Source organism: Mauremys reevesii, linkage group 6 (assembly GCF_016161935.1).
Source record: "Mauremys reevesii isolate NIE-2019 linkage group 6, ASM1616193v1, whole genome shotgun sequence".
Lineage (NCBI taxonomy): Eukaryota > Metazoa > Chordata > Testudines > Geoemydidae > Mauremys > Mauremys reevesii.
The window spans coordinates 5,868,280-5,882,191 of NC_052628.1; the positions used below are offsets into that span (position 1 = coordinate 5,868,280).

General features: G+C 44.6%; 1 protein-coding gene across 10 annotated transcripts in view; it reads right to left on the reverse strand.

The window, feature by feature from the left end:
• Window positions 1–209: 209 nt before the first annotated feature.
• The window catches only part of CELF4 (CUGBP Elav-like family member 4), an 861,314-nt gene continuing 847,611 nt past the window's right edge, over window positions 210–13,912 (reverse strand). For 9 of the 10 annotated variants that reach the window (XM_039544851.1, XM_039544847.1, XM_039544850.1 and 6 more), the window contains exon 13: window positions 210–1,852. The gene's annotated coding sequence lies outside the window, so the exon portion shown is untranslated. The remainder of the gene's footprint in view (window positions 1,853–13,912) is intronic. The other variant, XM_039544842.1, reaches the window with a different exon arrangement.

Genomic DNA, 13,912 nt, shown 5'->3' on the forward strand with positions numbered 1-13,912 from the left:
ATTGTTATTTAAAAAACAAACAAAAACCAACCCAAAACCAATTAAAACAAAGTAAGATTCAAATGAAGAATCAGAAATAATCATCACACTCTTCTTAGTTCAACTAAAACGAGCGAGAATGATGCAAATCAAGTCTGAATACAGTGGAAATAAATTATAATAAATATGATATACTTTAAAATATATGTGTTTTTAAATAATTCATTGTTTTTTCTGATTCAGTTTTTTAAAGCAATGTCTTATTTTTTAACTGCTCTAAAGTCATTTACCAAAGATAAATATCGTGCTTTCATTAAATAGTTTTCCTTGTTTTTTTCTCTATCATTACAATTAAAAGTCCTACAAAATATGCAAATTTATTTACAGAAAAACAGAGCCAGCATCTTTTTTTTTAAACATCCCCCTGTTTTTCAAAATTCCTTGTAAACAGTTTCAGAAATTCTTCAAAGAGATTGTTTTTTTATGTTATTTTTTATTTTTATTTTTTTTTATATTATTTTTCTTTTTTAAGATTAAGGTTCTAGGCTAACCCCTTGCTCTGAAGGTTTCTAGAGCAAATATGGAAGCTACTGAAGCATAGGATGATGGGAATTTGCGGACAGCAGATCATGAAGACATGAAGCGTATAGCTGTGTTTTGTTGTTCAAGTTAGAACTACATCTGATAAAAAGACAGCTGTTTTGTTTCCCGTTTGCATTGTCTACAAGAATCGAGTTTCGTTTGTTTATTTTTGTTAATAGCTGGAATGCTTGCAGTTAAAAAAGCTGCCAAAATAGCCATTTCTCTTCTTTTTCTCCTCGATAAATAACAGCATCCAACAGCAATTGGCAGAGAGTAGGAATTTATGCTCAGTCTAAACTCTACAAAAATTACAATTCTACAACATCTTTGTTTTTAGCATTAACGCTAACCTCTATGTAGTATTTTTTTTTTGCTTTTTGTTGTCTAATTTTTTTTCTATTATATAGGTATTTTAAAGGTTTTTTCTTTTTTTAAATTCTGTACAACTATTAGGATTTTAAACAGGGAGAGTTAGAAGCATTTACAAACCTTTTTTGTTTTTGTTTTTTTACTGTCAACCATCTTTCTTTTCTCTTGGCTATGCCTTTTTATTTATTTCCTTTACTTTTTTTTGCTTTTCACAGACATCATCTTACCTGCTTTGAGCAGCGCGATCCTTACGTATTATACAGAAAACCATATGAAAGTTTCATAGATTCTAATTAATGTATAACCAAAGAACCTCCCAAAGTATCAAAGAACTATTATCTTGCCATTTTAAAAGCATTTAAGCATTTTTTTTTAATTTTTACATATTTCATATAATTGCTCTCAAAAACTGTTTTAGGAACAGCTCAGAGAAAAGCAAAGAACTTCCATATTTTACATACAGCTACAAGTCTGCGATAAAAAGTTTTGTCCTTTGGTCCCTATATAGCTAAGGAATGACAGATAAAGATGCTCAGTGACCATTACCATGGGGTCAGCATGGTAGCCGCATCCTTGGTGGCAAACAGGCACTCCTTTGTCCGTATCCAGGTTTGCATTTCCTGTTTGGAGAAAAGCCGCTGTGGTGATATCAATGTCTCTTCAGAAATCCTGGTTGATCTTGTTCCTGTTTTGATTTATTTATTAATTTTTGTTTGTTTCCAGCCCGTGTCCTTCGAAGTCAGCAGACATGATACTTTTCTTGAAGAAATGTTACAGTCTAAACAATCAAAGAGAGAATAAGTCTGAAGTCTTCAGCTTGATTGATATTTGCTGATATGTCAAAGGTGTAATCCAACAGTTCCTGTTTTTTTAAAATATATATATATATATTTTTCTAAGTGTGGCCCATTCAGCTGCTGCCCTAAAAAAATGAAGAAGATCATTGCAAATTAAACTAAAAAGGCGAAGTAAACGAATAAAAAAGGCCCTTTTTTAAAAAAAATAAACACATAAAAAAGCCTGTTCTTTTGGGCCTAGACCTGCTCCCGTTGAAAGTGAATGTGTTTTGTTCTCAGAGTCAATGGAAACAGAACTGAACTCTTGCTCTGGAGTTGGTTTTTGAGGTGTGCTCCCACTAAAGTCAATGCAAAATTCTCATGGACTTCACTGGGAATTGGCTCAGACCCAAAGCGAGCCAGGCAGTCAAGATCATGATAAAGAAAAATACAATGGCTCCTTCTGCATTTTTAATAATAGTGATCTATATCCATATAAATATATATACTCACATCTATATCTATGTGCAGATATATACTTTGTAAAGTGGCACTTAAAAGAAAAAGCCAGATCACAATCTTGCTTGGCTGGACTTTCTAGCGTGTGAAGCCTCTAGGAAAAATTGCTCTAAATTTTAACCGTGTGCTGTATAGGACGATATATGGACTTTCCGTGGAGAAATAGTTGCCATTAATGTATATTCCTTTGTGAATGTCAGAAAGTAACACTTTGAACAGGCAATTCATGGGAGGTAAAAGAAAAAAAATCAGTTGGAATGAACTTTTTGAAAAAACTAGTAAAGCTAACATTTCTTAAATAAAAAAGTTATTTAAAAAAATTTAATCATGATCCGACTCGACTTGACATTTAAGTAGGATGCTTAATCATTACGGATTAGCTCTTATCTCTTTCTAGCAAGCAGGTTCTTCTTATACACTCGGTGATTTATTACATCAAGAAACTTAGAAACTGCAAAAGGTCCACTCTGGTGGAAAAGTGTCATGCGGAATATCAATCCATGCTGGCAGGTTTTTCACACTGTTGGTTCAACAAACAGCAAACCGTACACAGCAGTCTAAACAATTACAACACCAAAAATAATAAGAATAATAGAATAAAAAAAATAAAAAAACACTCGTCAAGGACCCTTTTTCAGTTGTAAACAAAAAGATGCATTTTGCTTTTTGATCAGGATTATTTTTTTCCCCTCAAAACAATCCCTCCCTTACCCCAAACAAATAATTTGTCAGGAGTGGCTGTAATGTGGAACCTTAGAATTAGGAATTCTTGAAAAGGCACACAAGAGGCCGCAGGCTTTTCTCTGGGTTGCGTTTTGTTTGGATAGGTATAGTTTTTAAACTACTGTTACTATTATTCCTTTTTTTTTAATTTTGGAGAGTGATTTGAAATATCCTAAGGGAAAAAAAAAAGCATCAATTGAAAAAGGCCCCCAATTCTCCGGAAAAAAATAAATAAAATCACAATATTTTTCAAGTGCAAAAAAATCAACCACGCATTTTCTATTTTCATTTTTTTTGTAAAATATTTGTACAGTTATAACAATCCCATTTTCTAAAGAATTAGGAATCCATCTTTTTTTTCCCTTCTATGTGACATCTAAAGAAGCATAAAACGCTGACGAGAAATTAAACGACAAATAAAGAAACCACTGCAAGCACCAAACAAAACGAAAATGAGCACAGCAAAAAATTGTGGCAGCACAAAGTCAAAAAAGGCACATGTGATCATGACTGGCCAATCATCAACTGATACAACATCCAAGAAAAATGCTTCAATCACGGCACCTGCACGAAACTTGACGGCATGTCATGCAACCAATTCTTAGCTTGTTACATGACGCCATCATGTCACACTTTCAACTTCGAGTTGATTTGAACTTACGGACTGGGGGACTGTATTCTCCACTTTCATGTCATTACGTGAACTTTTTTCCTAGCTCAGCTCGAGACTGTGGTGGATTTGACTGGCTCTTGGTTGGTTTTGTTGGAATTTGATTGAATGACAAAAGAAGAAAAGATTTTTTTTATATATATATATATTTATATATAGTGTGGAAAAAGGGAAAGGTGGGGGAAGAAGATATATATAAAAATAATAATAGTAATAATAATAAAAAGTACCAAACAGCATCAGTCAAAAAGCTCTAGTGAAAATACTTGCAATTAAACAATAAAAACGAAAGAAGAAGGAAAATGAAACGAACGAAAGAGAAAAAAAACATCATGGCGGAGGCCTAGCAGGGGACAAAGACATACTACACACAGTTTATGTGGACACATGAACAACAGTGAACAGTAACAAAATGTTATGCAGTGGCTGCTGAGGAGAGCATGCACTGAATGGATGAGAGCACACACAGATCGGTTTGCGTCTGGAAAATACATTTGCTGCCAACCGCAGTGGTTTTGTTCTTTCCCCATGCCACCCCTCCCCGCAAACTCCTGGGAGGTGGCTCTTCAGTAAGGGGTTGATTCAAAGAACATTGGAGCCTTTCTGTTGACTTCAATGGGCTCTGGATCAGGTTCTCAGCTGCTCTGTTTGCATCTGAAAAGCTGAAGGAGTGCTGGAGTAAAAGAAGAGGCACTGCTTTGGTTATTGAGAAAAAGTAACTAGTGTCTGTCCCTTTAAAGGCTCGTAGGATGAGACGCTCAGAACAGCAGCCCAGCTGGTGTGGTATGTGAATTTACTTCCCTGTTGTTTTGATATGGCCTAAAAAAATCCAAAATTCTACCTACAGGCCTGATCCCCCATCCTCCCTCAGGCAAAATGCTCCTGGACTGCCCATATCCTCCTGACCGTGCAGTCCTCACCAGGCAAAACTGCCTTTAACTTGCTCTGGGAGTTTTGCCTGAATGAGCACTGCAAGGATCAAGGCCCTAAAAGTCACTGCACACAATGAAACATAAAGTACTGGGCTCAGCCAACAGCTAGAACTACTGTACTTCAGGTGTTTGCTTCCCAGCCCATCGGCGGGTTGATTTCTCACCAGCATGCCTAGTCCTGAAAAGTCACTGCACATCACTGAAATTTCACTGCACATTGGTTTGTCACAAGGACATTGTGTTAGACTCTAGTTCTGAAGTCATGCAAGCAGGCCAGAGAGGCTTCTTTCCATTGGCTTTTGTTCAAAGTCAAACTGTGTGCGCTAGCCAGGGGCAGGATTTGTTATCCAGCAGAGAGATAGCCCTGAACAAAACCCAGGATCCGAACTCTGGATTTGGCTCCAGCAGCCGGACTTTGCTCTCTTTTACAGCAAGGTAAATCTGGAGTAACTGCATGGACTGCTGCTGTTACACTGGATTTACCTAGTCTGTGTCTCTACCATCGGCCGACCAAACCCCTGGATCTTGCATCCTCAAAATTTGAATCTGAACTTGTGTTTGGATGATGCCTGGTACAGAGGTGAATGTGTGCACCCAGACAGGATTGTGTTTCAGCTCTGTTTCTGCTACAGAAAGAGAGTGTAGCACTATAATAAACCTCCCGTTAGTGCTGGTGCATGAGACCTCACCCTGAGAGGATTGTAGTATGGCTGCTGGATCTCACGCTCCATAGTCACCATTGAAAAGTCAGCGCTAGTCGCACTGGGCCAGCTGGTGAATTCTGATAGACGTGCAGCAGAATAGAAAGCTGTAAGGAGGCACCATATCTCTTAGGGGTTGCACCTGTATTGTGAGTAACACCAGTAGGGGAGAGCAGGTACTGCAAGGTCAGGGGTGCTGAACTGAGGCTTAGCCCTGGTCTACACTGGGGAGGAGGGAGGATCGATCTAACTTACGCAACTTCAGCTCCGTGAATAACGTAGCTGAAGTCAACGTACTTAGATCGACTTACTGTGGTGTCTTCACTGCGGTGAGTCGACTGCTGCCGCTCCCCCATCGCCTGCGCCTCTCGCAGTCCTGGAGTACAGGAGTCGCCAGGAGAGCGCTCGGGGGTCAATTTATTGTGTCTAGACTAGACACGATAAATTGATCCCCGCTGGATCGATCGCTGCCTGCCGACCCGGCGGGTAGTGAAGACATACCCTTGTGGCTAAGCTGGAGCAGAGGGGAAAGGCTGACCCAACACACCCCACACGCAGCAGCAGAGGCTGGATCAGGACTCTGAGAAGCCGGTCAACGCCTGGGATTGGCCTGCCCTCTTTGCAGGGCTACTCTAGTCCAGCATGTTAGCTGAGAAGTTTCCCCTGATACACAGCGAGACCTGGTGGGTGAGGTAATATCTTTTATTGGCCCAGTGTCTGTTGGTGAAAGAGCCAAGCATTCGAGCTTATACATGGTGCTTCTTCAGGTCTGGGATAGGTACGCGGAGTGCCAGACCCGAAGACAAGCTCTGTGTATGCTCAAAAGCTTGTCTCGTTTACCAACAGAAGTTGAGCCACTAAAAGCTAGTACCTCTCCCATGTTGTCTCTCTAGTAACCTGGGCCCCACATGACCTCACCAACCTACCCTAATGCATGGAATAGGCAGCAACTGTGTGTCAACTTTGGAATGGCAAGCACAGTACCTCTGCCTTTAGACTAAAATTTCAGACATTGTGAATGTGACAACAAATATATACATATATATATATACACATACCTATACATATATATGTATACACACACCTATACATGTATAAATGATTAAAACTCACTGAAAAAACAAACAAATGCATTCAAATAAAAATCAACCAAATCTATTTAATAAGCAGTTCACTTCTCTGGGAGCAGATAGAAGCATTGGGTATGGCTCAGAGATCAGCCATCCCATTCATGAATAAAGATGTTAGGGTTATGAAGACAGGGATACAGCCTGATACGGAAATGGGGCCTTTGGGACTTGTGAGACATAGTTAAAAAGCCTTGCGTCCTTGGAGACTGGCTACAAGGAGTGATGGTGCAACGCATCTCTGAGCGCTAGAACGCCGAGCCGGAGTGTGCCTCCATGGAACAGGCTAAGGCCAACGATGCCCTGTAATCTCACACCTGCCAAGCCTCTACTGTGAAGTCTTTTACAGCAGCCCTTTGGCAATATTCTCATCGACTGTTGAGTCCCTAGTTACGAGGATGTCTTTAATCAGGGCCCTGAGCCACAGCTGGACTGTGCGTGATTACAGCGGTGACCCTAAAAACATTTCCAGGTCTCTTTGTTATGGCAGCTTCCCCCCGGTATTGCCTGGACTCTGCTGCGGGAGAGGACACAGCACATTAAAGGCACGACTGGCGAACTTTCGAGGGTGGCCACTGGCTACGCTTTATTGCCCACAGCCGCACTATTAGGTGAAATTCATGCCCAGCACAAGACGGTGTGACAGCGATTCCAACCCCAGGCGGTATCTTTGGAGGCCACGTTGTACTGTATGTGGGAATGTTCTGTGTAGCATTGTGGGTTAGGGGGTTGAGTTCTACTCCATGAAGGAGTTACCACAGCTTCCTTTTGATACAGCAAATGGCCCTTACCTTTGGTCCTGGGGGGACCCAACCCTACAGGAGGGTTGGAAGGACTAGAACCGATCAGGATTCCCATAGGAATGACGGACAACTTCTGGTATGAGGGCTCAAGGAGCATTTAGACCCCGTTAGTGTTTTACATGCTTCCTTGATATCCTTGAATACATATGTGCTGCTTTGGAAGAGCTGGATGGGCCCTGGCACAGCACTGTCATTGGAGGGTAGGTCCCTGCCCAGAGAGAGGTGATGGCTAGGGTAGACTTGAGATCCGAGTGGGTGTTTCTGCAGCAGATCACAGGGGCAGCAGGGCGGGGGTGGGGGGTGGGGCAGAAAGGGGGTTTAAAAGTCCAGTTTCCCACTGACATGGTGCATGCCCTCTGCGCTGGGAGAATCTCACCTGGGCTGAGTCCTCACCTGGGCTGAGTCTTTTCTCTGATTTCCTGTAGCAATTTCGCTCTCCCGGGCTGTTTCTTTCTAGTGCTGGTGCCCTATCGTCACCCTCCCATCCCCCAACCTCGCCTTGACCAGGCTAGCTGTGCTCTACTCCCTGGCTTGCCACCAGCAAAGCAGCTGAGGTGTTACACGCTTGCCACAAGCTCTTGAATGGCCATAGCACAGCGTGGGCCAGAGCAGGTGTGTCTGATTGGGGGTAGGCCGGTGTGGCAGAGGGGTCCCAATCCCAGTGTTAAGTCCTGGGTCACCATTTCATGGCGACTGGCCATTTCCACCCGACAATAATGGATGTTAGCGCCTCACCTGGTCTTGTGTGCAAGGTGAGAGCTTTGTTATTTAAAAACACAATAGTGTTTTTTTGGACATAAGATTCATTTTTAACAAATTAAGGACAAGGCTACAGTAAAGATGGTGTGTGTGTGTGTACATTTATATGCACATGTATGCAAATTATCTATGTACACCCTCCCCCAATAGGGCTACAGTCTCCTGAATGCAGAGCCAGGACAGGCTGAAGAAGGCTGGCTGTGAGAGCCCTCAGCTAAGCTCCATGCAGGCCCGACAGGCCTGTCCAATGTATGAGTGTCATGCCACGGGGGGGCACTGCCAGATGAGGAAGCAGGTGCTTAGGAGTGCCACGTACCCCAGTCACTCCCCTGTGGAACAGCCCAGCAGTGGGAACAACGTCCCGGCCCACAGCCAGCATTCCTCATCTCATGCAAAATCAGTCGGTGTGGAAGGCAGTGCATGTTTCCTCACTCATGGTTTCCCCAAGTGCCCCACAGATGCTACTTACGCATGGCCCACAGAGACTGTCGCAATTGCATGCGCCAGCATGTCAGCAGTGACCGTACAGGCAAAAGGCAGTGCAGCGGCTGCCTGGACTGCCTAGGTGAATGGTACTGGAGGGACTGGGAAGCAGGCAGCACTCAGCAGCTGGCCTCACCCAGCCTTAGTCATGTGGGCTGGGACAGCTCCTCTTTTTGCAAAGTGACACAGATCTTGAACGTCCCCCCGGGTAGCCTGGCGGGGACGGGTAGAAAGGGTCCTGCTTTTGTGTCTCACGGCAAACAGAGCATTTGGTCCCAGAGCAACGCCTCCCTTCATGGCTGCTGAGTGCTAGGCAGGAGATGAAATGTAGAAGCTGCTCTGCCACACCTAATAAGGGTTCTTTATTATGCCGGGGTGGTAGATCAAGGTGGCATCGGGGAGTTCATTAGCTCCCAAGCACCATGACAACATTTTAATTTAAAAAAGCTGCACACGCTTGGAAAGCAGTTCTAATTGGGAAGCTGGACGTGCGGCTCAGCACCTGCTCTCGATTTGTTTGTTCTGGATTGACACGAAATGCTGCAAATCCTGATGCTTTAATAGTCTATTGTCGTTGCTAAGGGAGAGGCAGAGATGCCGCAACCCCCAGCTTTACCACTCCGAGGATTTCAAGGCACTTGATACAGATCCGTTCGCTGACCGCAGGAACCCCAGCTAGGGGTGTGTGGCCACGGGTGTGGTCCATGGACGAGCTGGGGCACTCTGGCGCTCGTTCAGTTACATGGAATACAATGGCCCAAAGCAGCTTGCCAGGCGTGACAGGGGAAGTGATTTACACAAGGGGACCCCCATCCGCCAAGCTTGCAGGGGAGGAGATCTGTGTGGCTCACACTGCTGAGGTAGTGGAAGGGACATGTGGACGTGTCATGGGTGTTGCTGGTGGGTCTACGCACAGCGTTGGATGGCCAAGTCCACAATGAAGAAGAGCAGCAGCTTTGTCTGCAGTTCCTGCCTTAAACCTACACAGCTGCCCCCGACCTTGTGCCTCTCCTCCCAAGCTCTCCTATGCAGTATCCATGCACAATGGCCTTTTGCCTGGGCCGTCCTTGCGGACTCGGGGCTTTACAGGGCCTCTGCCCTGGGGCTGAGGGACGGTAGGGTTGAGTGCAGAGGGAAGGGATTCCATTGACTCCAATGGGAGCAGGTATGGGACCAAGCCTCTTCCCATGTGAATGTCAAAACTCCCATTGACTTCAACGGGGCACAAATGGACCCAGTCCTGCTAGCGCTGGAGTCAGGGAGCAGGAACAGGCCCATTAATAATGGCCTTGCCTTCCTTGGGGGTGACACTTTGCTCTTCACTCATCCAGGACTCTCTGAACAGGGAACAATGGACTGTCATCTGAGTGACTTTGCCAAGATCGGCCAGTGGCAGGGCTAGGAACGGACCACATAATGCCTAGTTACCTGCCCTATCAGCCCAGTCCAGTACACACAGACTCTCTTGTCTGTGAGACACAAGGGAATCTTTCCCAGGACATGGGGACTTCCTGAGCACCCAAACCTGAGCTATCCAGGTTTGGTCAGTTGAGCAGTCCCCTCCCTCCCCCCCCGAACCATCACAGAGCCAGGAATATGCACCTGCTTGCAACACCCCATTACGGCATCTGATATTTTATTTTTCTGCCTGCAGCTTCAATTTACCTTCAAGGGGCGCAGTGCAATTACCTAAAAATATTTCCTTCTTCATTTTAATTGCTCTAAGACCGGAAGGCACCTCCAGCTACAAGCAGTAAGGTGAAAATTAGTGCCCCAAATATTTCAAATTGATGAAAGCGTGAGATGGCTCATTAAGCATTCACAGTCCTGTTAATTACTAAGCGGTATTCATTTTGGGGTTAAAAACACAAGAAAACAAAACCCCAAAGCCCCACCAGTGAGGTATGACGGTGCTACTATTTTGAGGCCGAAAGAAACTAGAGTTGTAAAGCTAGGTAGGCACCTAACACCCATTGATTTCAATGGGCATTAGGCACCCAAAGAGGATCTGGGCCTAACTCTATACTTATCCCGTGAGCCGCGGACTATGTGTTTTCCCAAGGCTGGTGGTTGTGTGCTTCTCATGCACTTTCACTGTCTAGTGAAGTTCCCAGAGAGTGAAATCACTCCATGGGTCTGTGAGCTTATCGGCTACTGCGGATGAAGTCCCACAGTAACTGTACAGAGGTACAATTTTACTTCTTTGTCACCACAACGAATTTCATCTACACTCAGACAGGAACCGCTTGTGTCAGAGAACTGACTGGTCTTGGAAAGGGCTTGCGCCTGCAAGGCTCCTCAGCCATTCCTGGGGAATTTGGGAGTGCTCTCCTGCTACTGTTACAGGGACAAGCTGCAGAACAAAGAGCCTCACTGATGGCGTACAAGCTTATTTGCTCCATTGCTAGACCTACCGCAAGGCAGTCATCGGCTCCTCCTTCCTCTATAAAAGCCTGCACTGCACTTCTCTAGAACACACCGAAGAACATTCAAAGAGCTATGGGCATGCTCAAGTGTGGCCCATCCGTCCTCCTGGAAAGCTCACCTCCAGCTGGCCAGCAGTGGGTGAGGCGTTGGTCTCCGCTAAGAGCATCGGGTTTCGCCATTTCAGAGAAAGGTTATGGGCGAGAATGTTAAGTTACTTGCCAAATATGCACCACCTTCCTTCAGGGCCGGCCCGACAGCTTCAGCTGCCTCCATCTCTCCACTTGCTTAGAGAAATGGCTCTCAATCTGTTTGGGTTCATGACCCAGAAAAGGGCCGAAAACTTGTCCCTTGACCCACAGCTGAGACGAGGTCAAGGATTTGCACCCCAAGCTCTGTGTGCAAATCGGAATCCTGCTGTGCACAGGTATCCCGGAGAGGTAAAGAGGGAGGGCCAAGGTGCTGAGAGGATAAATAACTTCTGATGCCACCTGAATGGTGAACATTATAGGCTGGAGTAGCCATTGTCCTGCTCAGAGTTTGGACCAATGCAAGTGCATCTGCAACATGACCAAGTCAGAATGGGAGCCTTTCACACCCACTTTGCATTGATGTAAACGATTGACAAGGAATCAGGTTCTACCTACCCATGAAGGCTGGTTACTGAGCTGCAGGAGCGGACTAGAGTCTCCATGATAATGCATTGGCCCTGCTATCTGTGCTTTAGCACATGCAACGTTGCTAAGCAGATTTTTAGTGGCAGAGAGACCATTCATTTAATCCATCTGTCCAGATCTTGGGATCTTTGTCTGGATTTCACGGTTGTGAGGATATGGCTCCCCTGCATTGTTAGTCATGGGTCTGGCACCTGGGGTAGCCTAGCCTGGGAGTGACTGTCCCTCCAGCAAAGCCCTACCTGCATTACTGTGTCCTCACTATTTCTGCTCTCCTCCATGTGTATTTGGGGGCATATCCCACAGTTTTTCATGCTGAGACGCTCTAGGCTTCTTTCCCAGTCAATGCTCTCAATTGTGAGCGAACTTGTCCATCGAGTGGGGGGAACTGTGGGAAGGCGTTGGAAGACTGAGTGATTTAGCCTGTGTTCTCACTGCAAAATGGGTAAGTTCTTGCCCGTGTGAAAGCAGAGCCTGGGTTCTAACCCATATCTCCAGCCTGATAAGCTAGCCAGGGTTTAAGGCATCTCTAATCTCAAGTCACAGGTTTTTGTGCGTGGACGGGAGGGGGTCTGGGCTAAAACCTGGCTAAGCGCCTGGGTTGACTCTGCAGTGAAGATGTAGCTTGCATCTTCAAACAGCCCTCTTCTGTCCATCCTAACCTGGAGGTCATCTTTCTGAAATTAGAAAAAAGAAAAATGCCCTGTTCTCCACTGGGGCCTGAGAAACAGCAGTCAGAGCGGCAGCCTGTGCCTCTCTGATGGATTCCGCCTCAGCTAAATGAAATTAAGATTTCAGCAAACAAGCCCCAATTCCACTGTACCAGGAGAACAAATGACATCTGATAATTGCTAACTCCTTTTGCTCATTCTTTGCTCTGTTCACCCCATCAGTCTCTGCAGATTATATTTTCAGCTGCGTTTAATGAACGTCATTTATTAAACTAACACCGGGGTTCTGCTCTGGCCTCAGACAGATGGGCTCGCTAATATGAATCATTTTGGTCAATTGGATTATTCTGATAGGGAACGGATCCCTGCCACTCTGTGGAACACAACACAAACAAACACGGATGCCTTGCCTCCGGTCGTGACCATACTCAGTTGGTGCTCGTTCGGCGGCAGCTTTGTTGCCTGCATTCGAGGTGGCATCATGGTGTTGCTATCGCTTCCTTTCTGCTATCTCAGGTAAAAATAATAATAAAGGCACACAACTCATTTTGTTCCTGATTGTTTAGATGGAGAGTAAATGCCTGGCTCACCCCGGGGTTCAGCAGGGGGACATGCATCATCACTGTCTTTCGTGTGCTTAACAGACGCACAGTCAACCAGATTAGTCTTCTCCTTTGTCACTGCAAATAGCACTTATTCTAATGTGTAACAAAGCAATCAAAATAAATATCCCCCCTCCCATTCTCCTTCACACTGACCCCAGAGAAGACAGGCAAGCTTATTTGGTGAGTGGCCTTACGTCTCCCCTATTCCTGGTCAAATTAATTGGTGAAGGTAAAGGGACATTGTTTACAACAGCTACATGTTGTAAAGGCGTTCGGTGCTATTTTAATAAAAGGAAACAGAGATAAAATCCCTCTGAAATCTTCCACATGGAGATGCTCCCAGCCTTTGTTTCAGGATTTTAGTGCTAAGAACTTTTTAAACTTTAGAATAATGGTTTATGTTCAGGGATCTATCTATCTATCTATCTATCTATCTATCTATCTATCTATCTATCTATCTATCTAATCTAAACACACAACCCAATTTATAAAGAACAAACAAGCCAGTGGGGTTACATTACCAGTCTCCAATCCACCAAAGGATGTATCATGCATGTTGACAGAAATCAGACAGGCAATAAGGTATACTAACGCATAACCATGTGTGACTTCAACTACCTGCATATAAACGGGTCAAATGATGCAACAGGAAAGGTTTAGAAATACACCGGGCCAGGTAATCAGCTGGTGTAAATCAGCATAGCTCCATTAAGGGCTGATTTATACTCGTTGATGATCTGGCCCAACATATACTGACACCTTCAATGGTTGCTATTCAGACCAGCAAATTCTAGTGCACACGGGTGGAGAGATTCTCCTCAGTTTAGTTCTCAGTTACACACAGGAGTTGGTTCAAGAAGTCACCACAGTGGAGTGCCTATGTAACAGTGACCACAATATAATTAAGTTGAGCAGTCTTGAGAGAGGAAAGGTACCACATACAAGCGTGGTGTCACCAAACTTTCAAAAGAGGAACTTAAAAAAAATAAATCTCAAGGATGCTCAATTACAAAGGCTCTAAAAGCAGCAAAGAGTCCTGTGGCACCTTATAGATTAACAGACGTATTGGAGCATGAGCATGCATCTGACGAAGTGGCTATTCACCCACGAAAGCT